At 43.6% G+C, this 14967-nt stretch overlaps 2 long non-coding RNA genes across 2 annotated transcripts; both read right to left on the bottom strand.

Annotated features, from left to right (window-relative positions):
* Positions 1-574: 574 nt before the first annotated feature.
* Positions 575-4786, bottom strand: LOC142047056 (uncharacterized). Its single transcript, XR_012656202.1, has 3 exons — positions 4738-4786; positions 745-835; positions 575-621 (listed from the first exon to the last, which is right to left on the bottom strand). It is a non-coding gene; the product is annotated as an uncharacterized LOC142047056 (long non-coding RNA).
* Positions 4787-13312: 8526 nt separating this feature from the next.
* LOC142047055 (uncharacterized) lies at positions 13313-14347 on the bottom strand. The gene is made up of 3 exons (XR_012656201.1): positions 14231-14347; positions 14004-14066; positions 13313-13361 (listed from the first exon to the last, which is right to left on the bottom strand). It is a non-coding gene; the product is annotated as an uncharacterized LOC142047055 (long non-coding RNA).
* Between the last annotated feature and the right edge of the window lie 620 nt (positions 14348-14967).

Raw genomic sequence — 14967 nt, 5'->3', positions numbered from 1 at the left:
CTTACAGTCAACTCTGTGGAAATGGGAGCTGGTTGTGTTCCCTCCATTATTCTGGCTTTTCTGTGAGACTTAGGCTTGGTTTCCTCTACCAGGCTACCACATGGATTGAATTGTGTTATCTTGTATGTATGGTCCAGTTTCTTGACCTGGTTACAGACCTTACTCTAAGCATCATAGTTTTGGGAGGAAATGGATCCCAGCCAATTTCAGGCTGATCATATCTAAAGTTTCTTGGGCTGTATCTCCTGTTCTGAGAGTGGTGGCCTATGTGAATCCTTAGAATTCTAGTTTCTGCACATGACTGAGCCTTGGGGGAACATAGCTGTGCTGCCTTTGCCACGTATTGTGGCAGCAGTTATGATTCTGAATCTCTATGTCTCTAAGTCTTCCCCCCTCTTTGGGGGAAAGGGGTTAGATTTTCACAGAGGGAGTGGGGCATTTGTTCTCTCTCTTCTGTCTCATTTTCCACATCTTTTGAATTAATGTTCAGAATTACAGTCCCTTAGTATGTCACTGTCTGTAAAAATAATTTGACAAGCAGTTTAATGTTTCAGGGCTTATCCTTTTCACATGATATCTTTATTGATTATTATCAAATTCCATCTTCTGTGTACATATATCCTTGGGGAAGAAAAAAAAAACAAACACACACACACTTAATTGAGTACTAGACACTTTGGGAAATTTGCTTTAGCCTTATGGATCCTCAGAAGTTGTTCAGATCTTTTTATATTCTTAGCCTACCTGGTATCCATGCTGGGTTCAGCCTTTGTAATATCCCTGCACTATTTTTTCTCCTCTTCTCTTTATCTTGCATAGTAGATCAGCATTATTTCTAGAAAGGAGACATGTTCAGTATTAGCTGTGGCCATATGTAACTTTTTTCCTTTGATTGATTTTCCATGGTACCTTCCTTACTTAAAATTTCAACACTTTAAATTTTACTTGCTATTAGGTAAAAACTTGATTTAAAACACCTACCTTCATTCCAAGCAAACATACAGTTCAGTTACTATAAGAACTTAATAGCTATAGTACAATACTTCAAACCATAATTATTCATTAATAGGGAAGTGTAATGGAGCCAGCACCCACCTTCCGTGTGTGCCCCTTTTCTCTTGGTTACGTGTGAGCCTGCTTTTCTTTTTTGGTCTTACATCAGGGTGGCACCTGCGTCTCACAAGTAGCCCCCAGCCATTGGTTCTCTCAGCTGGACTGCCACAGCTCAACCCTCCAACCGAGCTGCACATGCTGTCCCCACTTCCGAGGTATACAATCCCAAGTTTTTATCATGGCCCTTGTACGGGTCCATAGCTCTTAGGCTTCTTCCTAGAGGCACTGCCTTCTTCAACCACCCAGCTGGGGCCCATCTTGGTACCCGCAGCTGGGGGTGTTTCAGCAGGCCTCACTGGGCTCAGTCTTCAACCAGACCATCAGGGCCCATCTCAGTACCCTCGCCGGCCTGGCCAGGTTCTGTGGTCAGTCCCCCTGGGCTTCAGCCTGCCTGCACTGACCTTTCGCTGGTCCTGCTGCTCTTTCTTCCAGCCCAGCACCTAGTCTTCAGCAGCCTTCCCTGGGCTTCAGTCCTATCTGCAGTGAGCTCGTCACAGTGAGCTGCCCGCAGTACTGCAGCTCTTTCAGCCAGTCACCCAGTCTTCACTCCTTGAGCTCCACCCAACCACTGACCTTCTCTGCTCTGCTGCTTGTCTTATATAAGGCCCATCTGGCCCCAGATTGGTCACCTCAGCAGCCTCACTGATTGGCCACTCTTCTGCAGCCAGTCTAGGCTGCCTGGAGGACTTCTCACTGCTCTATTCTGGGACAGGGTGATGCAGGGCCATGAGGCCTCCAGCAGGTGGTGTCCGGACCTAGTCCACCCTGCCACAGGAAGAAAAAAGGATTTCTCCAGATCCCCAACATCCAGTGTTAAAGAATGAGGGTTCTGGGATCCAAACTAGCATCTTGCACATTCTTCGTGAACTCTGAGGATGGCTGCCTGAAATTCGCAGGAGATCAGTGCTAGCAGCTCTTCTTCTTTTCCTCTGAAGGAGGCTGGAAGTGGCTCTTTCTTGTCACCCTTATAGAGGACCATAGATATCAGCCAAAAGTTGCTAGTCCCTCCCTGTCCATTTACTGCGCTTTGTCCAGAGATAGGAGAGTGTGTGTAGAGCCTTCACCTTCAATGCACACGCAAAGCTATAGATTAGATGAAGGTCCACAGAAGGGAACTGGCTGAGACTTGCTTTGATGTTCAGTAGACATGAGAAGCTAAATTTGCCTTTCCTTTGAACCTAGATCCACTAGCACCATCATTGGTAAGAGGAGAACATGTCTGCAAATAGCAACTAATGGGGAAAGTTTTATATAATTACAAATATGGAAGTAATTTAAGTAAAAAATAATCTTTATAAAAAGGCCAAGACTGGTCTTGTCCTCTAGCTGAATTTCCCTAATAGTATATTTTAAAACTATATAAAATAACTTCATTAATAAGGCTTTAAGGGTCTAACATGAAACCACAAAACAATAACATTTTCATTGAAGGTTGAAAGTTTATTATCTTTAACTATCCTTCAGTTGTGCCTCTTTATTGCATATACATTGCAAGTTGGGGGAAGGTCCTAGCCTATATTCCTTGGAACAATTAATGACAGTTATTTAACACTTTTCTAATGAGAAATAAATTGCAGCATGCATAATTTTTAACTAAAATGATTTTTACCATGAAAAACAACCAGTCTTAATAAATAATAAGTAGTTATGTAGTGTTTTCTATTTTTCAAAGTATTTTATAATCATTATTTTTATAACCATCAACTAATAAAACTTTAACCAAATTAGTACAACTTTTTAATGTAACCTCATTATGGGACCTTAGCATCTAAATCCATATATAGGCTGCTTAATGAGTGTCTGATTTTCAGAGGTGTTAAGCAATGTAGGATGTATGAGATACATGAATTTATATGCTTAATTGTTGAGTTTGGAAGCTTGGGCTCTAATCTATCTTCCCCCATCCTCCCTAGGGTTACCACCCAGCTGGTATTGACCAGCCTGGACAGGTTTTTTATGGATTTGCCAGTTGCCAGAAAAATAATTTAATCTGCTGAGGCGGGGGTGGGCTATGTCGGTCTAAAAACTTGCATTATTATAACAATATAGTGGTATATCTAACGTTAAAAGTTTCTGTGTCCAGCTAAAGATGCTGCAGTGTTCCCACTTCCACAGTTTAATTGATAATGGATCAAACCTGTTGAAAATACAGCAGCTGTCTGCCCACCAACATGCAGCACACCACATGTCTGTGCGCGAGAGAGAGTTTGAGTCACTGTAAGTGGCCATTGAAGGGCTGGAGCTGCAAAGTTGCCTGGGGGCTGCAGTGGGCTTGTCTTGGGTCAGGGGTACTGGGTTTTTTGTATTTCCAATGGTAGTAACCCTACTTCTCTCCCATCTGTAAAATGAGGTTGACAATATTTACCTGTCTTACAGGCTAAATGTTTTTGAAGTGCTTTGAGATCATCAAATAAAAAGTACTAAAGAAGTGTAAAGTACTATTCTTACAGGTTTAGGGTAGATACATGATTTTAAATGTTAGTGTATTTATGAATTACTAGGAACATTCTTTACATCCCTACTAAGACGCTATGGCTGGTCATCTAGAGATGTAGATGGCAAAGTTTGGAAGAACCAGTTTCATAAAAGACATCTGGCTCCTTGCCAGACTTCAGAGACACCATTCATTGAAATTCTGGAGTTGCCTCTGGCTAGGTCACATGCTCAGGATGTTGTTCATTCAGACAGTTTGTACCACTTCCCAGAATGATATTCTTTCTGAATCATGTTACATTATTGAGAATGTGCATCTTCATACTGCATGCATTTGTCAATACATTTAAGACAAACTCCTAATGAGAGATCAGACCTTTAATATTTTTAAATGAAGGTACATATTTGAATATTTGTATTTATTTGCATGTGTGCTCTCTCCCCTGGAGCTGGAACAACACTAGATCTGAAATACTTATCGTGCTTCTGGTCCTAGATAGTAGCTATACCACAAAACGATCAGATCCTGGTATTTCAGAATCAATAGCTCCCTGAGAAAAAGTCTAATAAAAAAATCAATCAAGATATTCAGGTTTATCTAAATATTGAGATAGTTTGGTTCATTCAGATTCCTGTGCAAATCAAATGGACAGCCTATTTACATAACTTTGAATGACTTCATAACTTATCCTACCCTAAAAAGCAAAACTCCTGTCCAAAATAATTTTAGCACAATGGGCCAGTCACCAAAACCCATTTCTCATTTCACAATAGAGTAAAGAACCTTTTCTGACACCTGGATTTCAAAATTTAATGCCTTGTCAAAATGAATTTGTCACAGGAAAATTGTTCATATAAACACTAACATGTAATATGATGTCTTTGTCAACCGTTTTATGGGATCTGTCAAATAAGACCTACCTATTGGACCTGTGGGTATTGTCATCAGGCAAATATGTATCTACCTCACTAGAAGCAGACAGCACATATCTTGACTATTTTAAATATCCAGAATGTTCACATATTTTTGACTTGAGTTAATTTCTGAGTGACCTCTGAAAGATTCTGAGGAAGTTCAAGGCAAAATGACAGTTTGGTCTAATTTTCTTTTTTTAAACATTCCCAGTCAAGTCCAGTGCTTCATGATGCAAGCTGATTACTATATGGTACCCCAAAAAAATGATTAATTACCTTCTGTGGGTTGATTTGTTTTTCCTCTTTCTTTGAAGCAGAGGCAGGGTGCTTAGATGCTTCAGCAATGGGCACAATTATAAAAAGCTGGATAGAACAAATGATACCATAACTTTCTCAGAACTTAGAAAAAAGTATTATAAAATGTAATATAAAAGGATAACCTTTCCATAGAATGTTTAAACAGCTTATAGAATTGTTGCCTTAAAGGAGGGGAAAGGTAACTCTTAAAATAAATCAGGTGTGGTAGAGGGAAAGAAAATGGATACCCCTTTTTCTCATAAGTGCAGGTATGACCCCCTCTGGTATCTAATTACCTACTGGACCAATACCCCAGGTATGGTGTGGTGTATAATGAAGAGGAGACAGGTAAGTAAGGTGAAAGCAAAGAGATGTGTATTAGGGATAAGAATATAATTGATAGGGAAGGGGAAAAACCACAAACACAAACCAGTATTACAACTAATAACAGTAGTGACAGTGACTTCCAATGGGGCATAAAATCCAGACCCAGATAAATTCCTTCCTTAGCCAAGTACCCTATAACAGAGATTGATTTCTTCCGACTTAATCTAGGTGCTGAATTGTGTGCAGTGGTGGTGCTCAGGACCTCAACTATCAGACTAGTGGAAAGCCATCAAGGAGGAACTCTGAGGAGTCCAACGGATGGATGGTGATCTCTGTGGAAGAGAAGCCCTCCGGAGATGGAATAGCAGGATAAGGTAAGTGTTGAAGATCTTCTCTGGTGTCTTCAGCATAGGTGTCGCTCTCGTTGATATGGTCGGAACCACAATGAGACCCATACCGCACTGCACACAGGCTGCTGCCCAGTTGGACAGCCCGCATCCACACAGAGGTCAGTCTTTTATAGATGTTAGGGTGGGAAAAATTGGACTGTCAATGCCAAGCAAATCTGAGGTGACAGAACCTTCACGGATTTGGGCGGGAAAACAGATGGAATGTCCAGAGCCCAAAGGCGGGAAAATCAAGTCCTGACCAGTTGGAGCTAGCTTTTAGAGTCAGTGCCCCTGAGGTAAACAAGGATGGAGTTCTGAAGTCACATGTCACAGACTCCATTTTTTATTTCTTATTTCAATTATCCCAACACAATTCTATGACAAGGCTATAATTCTCTACTTTATAGTTTGGTTTAAAAATTCTATGAGTGGTGTCATTTTCTATTAAATTCTATAGTTTTTGGAACAGTTTCTCTAGAAATCATTTAACATCTATGGAACCCTCTTGATAATCAACCTTAAATTCTGTATAATATTTCTATAGGTTGGAATTAGAGAATACTATTTCTTTTCACTCTTGTTTTTGATGGAGCTTGAAAGTCTCTCAAAGGACTAAGATTTCTCCTTCCTTTATTGTTAGTTTTAGTAACCTTTGAGAACTGGGGTAACAATGAGGAATGGTGGGAATTTCATCTTTCCTCTATCTTGTTCTCTCCTACTCATAAGAGAAGCAAAAGCAACTTTAAACAGCTAATTCCTTAAAAGGTGTCAGAGAGGGAGGACAGTGCTGTCATAAAGTGCTATTTATGAGCATAAATACTACAAAACTGGCTAAATTAGTCTTTTTTATATTGGAATAAACATACTCTAGTACCATAAATGAAATGTGAGCTCTCCTTTGCTGTACCATTCATGATCTCAACACTGATTTAAAGGGAATCACACTGTCTTTGAGAAAATAGTACAGCAGTCATGTATTATTAAATTGACAGTGTAATTACCATGGTTTCAATTAGAGTTAACACTGCTGTAGTGTTGAATAACATGTATTACTCAGTAGCTATAGGCTAGGACTCAGTTTTGGTGGCACATTAAAGGTAAAATATGCACAGAAAACTCAGTATTATATGGCATGATCCCTCTCTTTCTCCAGTCCTGTCAGGATCACATTCTTATTTTATATTATATTAAATTTACTTTACACTGTTCTCAAATCATCAGTTTTTGTAAAAAAACATTCAGACTTTTGTAATAAAATGAATATTTTAATTGTAGACATTATCAAAGAGCAAAGCAAGAACCTTTGGCAGCTCAGAAGAGGTATTTGAGACTTTTGATACTGGGGAAGGGGTGGATACAGTTTTAGTCCTTGGAAGTTGTTTGGTTTTGTTACATGGCAGAGGAGACTATAAACTTTGGAAGGGTTTGAATTCCTCACTCTCCACCCCAGCAATCATTTGTTCCACAGTATCCTGTCCTAATAACTTCCATTACATCCAACAGTGATGGAGAAACACACTAATTTGGTTCTTCTAAAAAATGATTAGCAGTGAATTAGTTTGTTGTTTGTATCAATATAAGTAAGCAGATATATGGAGCCAGATTCCCTCACACCAATTTCAATTATGAAAAATTCTACTCAAGTCAATAAAGCTATGCCAATGAGAGTTCAGAAACTGCTCTGTTACCAAATGGGTCTAGCATTCTCATTGTCTTGTGTGGTTAAATTAAAAGAATCGTTTGGCAAATATACTGACTACCCACAGAACTTTGTGAATCTATTGTAAGTGGAGATGATGAAAATTCACTAAGTAAAAGTATATTGCCTACAAGAGCAAAATATTAGTATTTTTTAACTGCAAGATTTGCTAACCAGGTAAAATGTAATTGGCTATTAGTTGTAACTGACGTCACAAGAAAAGCAGCATGAGGGGAACATAACTGAGGTTTTGCAGGTCTCAAGGGAATGTTGACCACAGATGTGACATCAGCGTAATGTAAAATGTTCAAAATGAAATGATTGGTTGAGGCTCTTGTTTTGTAGATGTTCTAGTGCTATTGTTAAATAGAGGTCAGGTTGTTAGGAGCTCTTTTGGCTGGAAATTTGAGGCATAGTGGAATTTATAAGAAGCTGACAAATTGATGTTTGTTAATGATTGGATAGCCACTTGATTGGATAATAGGGTGAACAACAGACTATTACTCTGGATCGGTATGCATTACTTTGGGCTGTTTAATCTTAGATGCCTAATCTCTGATTAATAAACTGATTGGCAAGACATTAGATGGTCAAGCTTAAATCAATCAAAATGAACCCAATTATTTACAGCTCCAGGAGAGCCAGTAAAATGTGTGGAATAAGGAAAGAAAGGTTTATAGAGTAATTTTCCACCATAATCTTACATTAAATTAGCAATGTCCTATCATTTCTATTAGGAGCTTCTAATCTCCACTGCAGGCACACAGGTTGTCTTACACTCCTTGCTGGAGTACAGAAAGCCAAGAGCTCTTCTGCATATATGATCAGTGCAGAGACCGAGAAATTGAAAAGCTCTCCTGACATCACTAGATGCACCATGGTGGAAATGATGGCTTGAATGTGTGGAAGGTATCAACTTCACACACTCAGGAAGATGGGACTGGAACCTGGGGGCTGCAAATCCCACACATGCCACTAGGCTGCAGGTGAAAACCAATGCCATCACCATTAAAGTGTTGTGGATATCAAAACAGTTGGTGGACAAGTCCAGCATCTCAGAAAGTCCAGCATCAGCTCCAGCAGATGATGTCCCTATATACTCCATTGTCCCAGTGGTCTGGCCATGCACAAGTGAGGAGATTGATGTAGCACTGGGTAAAGAGGCTTCTATCCTGAGAACCTATATAACCTGGGTCCACTGGCACAGAGATGGATGATGCAGCATTTTTCACCAACATTCTGGAGACCAATGAAACCCCCAGCATGTGGAGAGAAGCCTATGTCATTGCACTCCTAAAGCCTCGAAAACCTGCAGATGACCCTTCTAGTTCTAGGCCAATCTCCCTCTTCAGCATTGCCTGCAAGGTGATGGAGCATATGTTTCTGAACTGAATGAGGCCCACTGTGGATTTCAGTTTACCCAAAGAGAAAACTGGTTTCTGACCTCAGAGAAGTTGTTGTTGTGACCAAGTCCTGTCCCTAACTACAAACATCTAGACAAGATTCAAACAAAAACTCAAGACCAGTACTACTTTAATCAATTTACCAGTGGTATGAAGGATGGACTGCTACTGATATTGGCCAAAGTGATCCTTTTCATGCAGATTCTCTGGCTACTGAACACCATGCTTAGTGACCAAAGGATGCACGTACACCTTGGAGATCAAACGAACAAACCACACACTTTGAATAATGGACTGCTAAAGGTTCTGTACTCATTCTAACACACTTCAATATATAAATGAGCAATATGTCTGAAACAAAGGTTGCATATGCTGATGATTTGGCACTGTCAACTCAGGCCCATTGCTTTAAACTTCTCGAAGAAACCCTTACATCTCACCTTAAGATTGTGGAAGAGTACTTCCAAATGTAGCAGCTGAGACCAAATCCAAGCAAATTGGTAGTCTCTACTTTCCACCTTGACAACAAAATTGCACAAAACACTTTAACCGTTGAGTTTTTTAATGAAACTTTGCATCCCCCAAGCCAACATATCTTGATGTCATTCTTGACCACACACTCACCTTTCATGACCATCGCAAGGAAAGTATTCAGTAAAGCAAAGACTCACATCAACTTATCAAAAAATTAGCTGGGGGATCAACTGCCCTGCTGCTACAGACATAGTCCTTTACCCTGCTGTACCCTTGTACACTGGTATGGACAAGAAGTTTCCATATCCAACTTGTGGATAGGCAACTGAATAAGACCATACAAATCATCACAACAACTTCAAAATCAATGCCTCTACCATGGCTTTCTGTATTAGCTGGAGGTTCAATGTTTACTATCTGTCAAGCACAAGAACTTAAACTCACCAGAGACTATCCAGAACATCCCATCTGGCACCCTGTGGGCAACATACCCCAACAACACCTGAAATCACGAAAACCACCACGGACTACATGCGATCACCTCAAGTCTTTGGATCCATCCAGGGAATGGCAAAGTGTCTGGACTTCATCTACCATTCCAAACAAGCACATTATCATTGACCCAACAAGCTGCCCTCGCAGTTTCAACCTACCATACAGACTTTGGATCACACTGAACCATGTTTAAACAAACCGTGGAAGATGAAGCAACTTGATACAAAAGTGGAAAAAATCAAAGATCCCCCTTTGTGTGACACTGGTGAGAATATCCAGACCATCTAACACATCATAACCCAGTGCCCCAACTATAGATTCAAAGGTGAAATGGATGATGTCCACAAATGGATTATGCACCTACATTTTCATCTATAGAATGTTGCTCTGTGGATCCGGTAGGTAGGTAGGTAGGTAGGTGTGTGTGTGAGAGAGAGAGAGAGAGAGAGAAATTGAGATTTCTATGGTGTGGTCACTGCTTTCCCTAGAACAGTGTTTGTCAGTCTATGATCTGTTGACCTTCAGTGGTCTGTGAAGTCCTTTCTGGCACTGCAAAGAGTGAAACATTTTGAAAGCAAACAAATGATGGGTTTGAATTTGGAAGGGGGTGGGACTACGGGAAAAATCTCTTACAAAAATGGTCCACCAAGTGATAAGGTGAGAAAACCACTGCTGATACCTCTTTGGGCTTGACTTGAGCATAGATATCATTCATTGCACTCTTGGGGAAAGTTTAAGTATGAGGTAAGCTGTTTTTCCTTTGTTTTTGATGGTTTCTCATTTGTCAAATTCTCTGTTACTTTGCAAAAATTTCTTTTCATAAAGTTTGTTTTGTTTTAAAGAAAAAAACACATTCACACAAAAACAGACACTATTCCATACTGTGCTTTTTTGTTTGGTTTGGGTTTGTTTTTTTTTTGTTTGTTCCCCCAGCTTTCACCTGAATGAGTGTAATCCCCATGCAGTGAACACAGTAAGGTTGGGTACTAGCACAGGATATTTTTAAACTAGGAACTGACCCAGATACATCCACCAAAATGATAGCACTTTTGATATTAATTTGACATTGAGCAAAAGATTATTGCAGTCAGTATCAAACACTAAGTGTTCTGACAATGTTATTTAGGGTAATTTACTATGCTGTGTAGAAAGACAAGGTGATAAACTGATAGGTTCCATTAAAAAAAGCAGACACAAACACAGTGCCCTGCATGTAGGAGTTTCCATGCATATTCTCTTCTCTGGTATTGCCTTTGAGAAAGGCATTTGACAAGGCTGTGAGACTTTGGCAGAGTGAGGCAGTTTTTCTACATGATGATTGATCTCTGGATTATTAGGATATTCTCATTTTAAGCTGCTATTGGGAAGACTTGAATAATTTACAGTTTCTTCCATGAACTTGCAGCACTTTTCAACAATTGCTGATTTATTACACCTAACAAAGAACTGCTACAGTGGGTCGGTTAGTTGCCTAGTTTACACAAAGGCAACATGTAGTTAAAGAGAATGAATAGGTAGCATGAAGTTTTTAATTAACCAGTCATGAAGCATTCCTTTTAGGCACCTGTGAACTGGTAACAGCTATAAGAATACAGTAACTCCTTGCTTAATATTGTAGTAATGTTCCTGAAAAATGCGACTTTAAGCGAAATGATATTAAGCAAATCCAATTTCCCCATTAGAATTAATGTAAATGGAGGGGTGGGGGGTTAGGTTCCAGGGAATTCTTTTTCACCAGACAAAAAACTATTTTTTATGTATTATATACAATATACATACACACATATATACACACTAAGTTTTAAACAATTTGATAATGTACACAGCAATGATGATTGTGAACCTTGGTTGAGGTGGTGAAGTCAGAGGGTGAAAGAAGGTGGGATATTTCCCAGGGAATGCCTTACTGCTAAGTGATTAACTAGCATTCAGTTGAGCCCTCAAGGGTTAACACGTTGTTAATGTAGCCTCACACTCTACAAGACAGCACGAATGGAAGGAGAGGAGACAGCATGGCAGACAGAGACACACACCATATGGGGGTGTGTGTGTGCGCATGTGAGAGAGAGAGAAAGACATTTCCCCTTTAAGTACGCTGACCGCACTCTAAGTGCCTTGCCTTTTTAGGAAGTTGAGACAGCAGCTGTGGCCAGCAAGCTCCCTCCGTCCTGAGTCCTGTCGTGTCTCAGTGGGGGGAGGGACAGCTGAACTGCTGGGAGGCTGCCATACAGGAAACTTAGAAGAGTAGGGAGCTGATAGGGGAATGCTGGTCCACCCTGGTTCCAAGCTCTCACCAACTAGCTGCAATGGGCTGCTCTTCCTACAAGCAGTGGACAAAGCAGGCGGCTACCAACAACGTTATATGGGAGCATTGCAGAATTTTAAACGAGCATGTTCTCTAATTGATCAGCAACATAACAACATTAATGTTAACTTTAAGTGAGGAGTTACTGTAATTTACCTGAACTTTGCCCAAAACTCAAACCAAACTCATTTTCTTTGCTGGGTTTTTTTATTATTTTTATTTTATTAAAGATTCTCATCTCCTTTTCTCCTCTGCACAACCAAATGAATCAAGAGATGAAGAAGACAGAAGGACCCAATTAAAAATGGGGGGGAACCTCTACCCTGAATTAAAACATGCATCAAAATGCAGATCCAGATTTTGAATATCCAAAAATTCATATAAAAATCTGAATCTAGTTCTGAGTCTGGCAGCTTGAGCCAATCTCTGATAGTTCCAATTCGCTTCTCTAGCAGAGAAAGGTCTAACATGAGCCAATGGCTGGAAGTTGAAGCTATATAAATTCAGACTGGAAATAAGGAATACATTCTTGACAGTGAGGTAATTAATGATTGGAACAATTTAGCAATGTTTGTGACAGATTCTGTATCACTGAATTTTTAAATCAAAATATGCCCTAGAAATTATTTTGGAGAAGTTCTATGGCCTGAGTTATACAGAAGGTCAGACTAGATGATCACAATGGTCCCCTCCAGCCTTGGAGTCTATGAATCTAAGGTTTTTCAATCATTCCAAGCCAGGAACGGTGCACATTGGAATAGATAATGTCTAGCTGTGTGCATGGAGCTTGCAGAGGGTAATGCTTAGGAAATAGTAGATGATATTGGGCTGGCTGGAGTGAGAAATGGGTGGCTGGGAGGGTGAGAACTTAGTTAAACAAAAGATACTAGAGTCTACGGCTGCACCATGTTTTCCGTCCACCTCACCCCAACTTGTGGAGACAGATTACTTTCACTAGATATTTTAACGGTCTTAAATGCTTATGAATCGGTTGCAAATTTCAGAAGGCAAGAATTTGAGCAAGAGATTNGGGGCGCCTAGGAGCCCGGATGCCTGGGTTCCATCCCTTGGCCTGGGAGGAGAGTGGGGTCTAGTGGTTACAATAGGGGGGGCTGGGAGCCAGGACACCTGGGTTCTCTTCCCACATATTCCCCTTCCAGCCATTGATCCCTAGTCAGTTCCTGGGTCTCTGCCCCCAAGGGCCAGGCCTCCCCCCTTCTCCTGCTAGCGCCCCCTGAGCCCCCAAGCATGGCTCCCTGCAGGCAGTAAGTGAAACCGCCCCCTGGAGCCCTGCCCCACAGGAGAGGTGGGGGGCCGGACTGGCAGCCCCGATTGATAGGGGGGAATCTTACGCCAGCCCCCTCCCCCTGCTCTAACCTACGAGCCCCAACTCCCCTCCCAGAGCTGGGGAGAGAACCCAGGAGTCCTGGCTCCTAGCCCCCCGCCGCTTTAACCCACCAGTCCCCACTCCCCTCCCAGAGCTGGGGAGAGAACCCAGGAGTCCTGGCTCCCTGCCCCCCCGCTCTAACCACTATCCCTCACTCGTTCTGTGACCCCAGGGGCCTGTGTTGTCTGACTGAGCTTCCTGGCAGGACCGATTTAGTTCCCCGGCCGGCTCTGTCTCTGTGACCCCCACACACACATCCTCTCCCCCCACACACACGCCACACACGCAGCTTTGGGTCCCCCAGCTGCTATGGAGGCCTCCATGCTCAGTGCTTCCCCTCCTGCCAGCCCCATTTGGTGCTGCACGGTGTGTATCTTAGACCCCATAATGCCCGAGGGGGATTCCCCACCGACTCGGTGGGGGCTACGCTGGGGCTGTCAGTCCCCTCCTGTCTCTGGAGCAGTGTGGGGTGCCCTGAGGCAGGGACACTGCGCTGGCACCAGGCTGCTTGGGGGATCGATAAGCCAGGGGGACATCCAATGGGCGGCAAGGAGGTCAAGTGGTTAGAGCAGCGGGGGAGGGCAGGCTGGGAGCCAGGACTCCTGGGTTCTCCCCCTGGCCCTGGCAGGGGAGTGGGGGCTGGTGGGTTAGAGCAGGGGGGCTGGGAGCCAGGACTCCTGGGTTCTCTCCCTGGCTCCAGGAGGCGAGTGGGGGCTGGTGGGTTCTCTCCTGGCTCCTAACTCCCTCCCCGGCCACTCCAACTCACCAGCCCCCACTCCCCTCCCAGAGCCGGGAAGAGAACCCAGGAGTCCTGGCTCCCAGCCCCCCCCTGCTCTAACCACCAGCCCCCACTCCCCTCCCAGAGCTGGGAAGAGAACCCAGGAGTCCTGGCTCCCAGCCCACCCTGCTCTAACCACCAGCCCCCACTCCCCTGCCAGGGCCAGGGGGAGAACCCAGGAGTCCTGGCTCCCAGCCCCCTGCTCTAACCCCCACTCCCCTCCCAGAGCCGGGGAGAGAACCCAGGAGTCCTGGCTCCCAGCCCCCCCTGCTCTAACCCACCAGCCCTCACTCCCCTCCCAGAGCCGGGGAGAGAACCCAGGAGTCCTGGCTCCCAGCTCATCTAATCCACAACACAAGTGATGCCCCTGCTGACCCCTTACAAACATTCCCCTGTCAGATGCCCCCCAGGACCAGAATTCCCCCTGCTCCCCCACAAGACCCCCCTACCGCCTGCCTCCTCCTGCCTCTTGTCCCCTCCCATGCCCCTGTGTGCATCCCTCGCAGGGCCCTGGCAGGGGGATATGGGGCAGGTGAGGGGCCAGCTCCCACCTTTACTGCCCCCCGTCTCCAACACCCCCACACACAGCTCACCCCAAGCCAGCGGCTCCGAGGCTCCCCAGAGAAACCCGAGGAACCAGTCTTCCCCGATGATGCTTGCAGCTCCGGCTCTGCCCCCCGGCCCCCCATACTCTGCTTTCTCCGCCCCTATTTCCTGCCCCTGCCCTCCAGGTTCTCTCCGCGGCCTGGGAGGGAGTGGGGCTGGTGTTAGAGCAGGGGGCTGGGTCCAAGGATCTGGGTTCTCTCCCCGACTCTGGGAGGGCAGTGGGGCTGATGGGTTGAGGCAGGCGTGCTGGGAGCCAGGACTCCTTGCGGTTGTCTCCCCCCACTCTGCGGAGGGAGTGGGGGCTGGTGGTTAGTAGCAGGGGGCTGTGGAGCCAGGACTCCTGGGT

The sequence above is a fragment of the Chelonoidis abingdonii genome, chromosome 6 (assembly GCF_003597395.2).
Source record: "Chelonoidis abingdonii isolate Lonesome George chromosome 6, CheloAbing_2.0, whole genome shotgun sequence".
Classification (NCBI taxonomy): Eukaryota; Metazoa; Chordata; order Testudines; family Testudinidae; genus Chelonoidis; species Chelonoidis abingdonii.
Note: the sequence above shows the minus strand (reverse complement) of the source record. Positions and strands in the feature narration are given on the sequence as shown.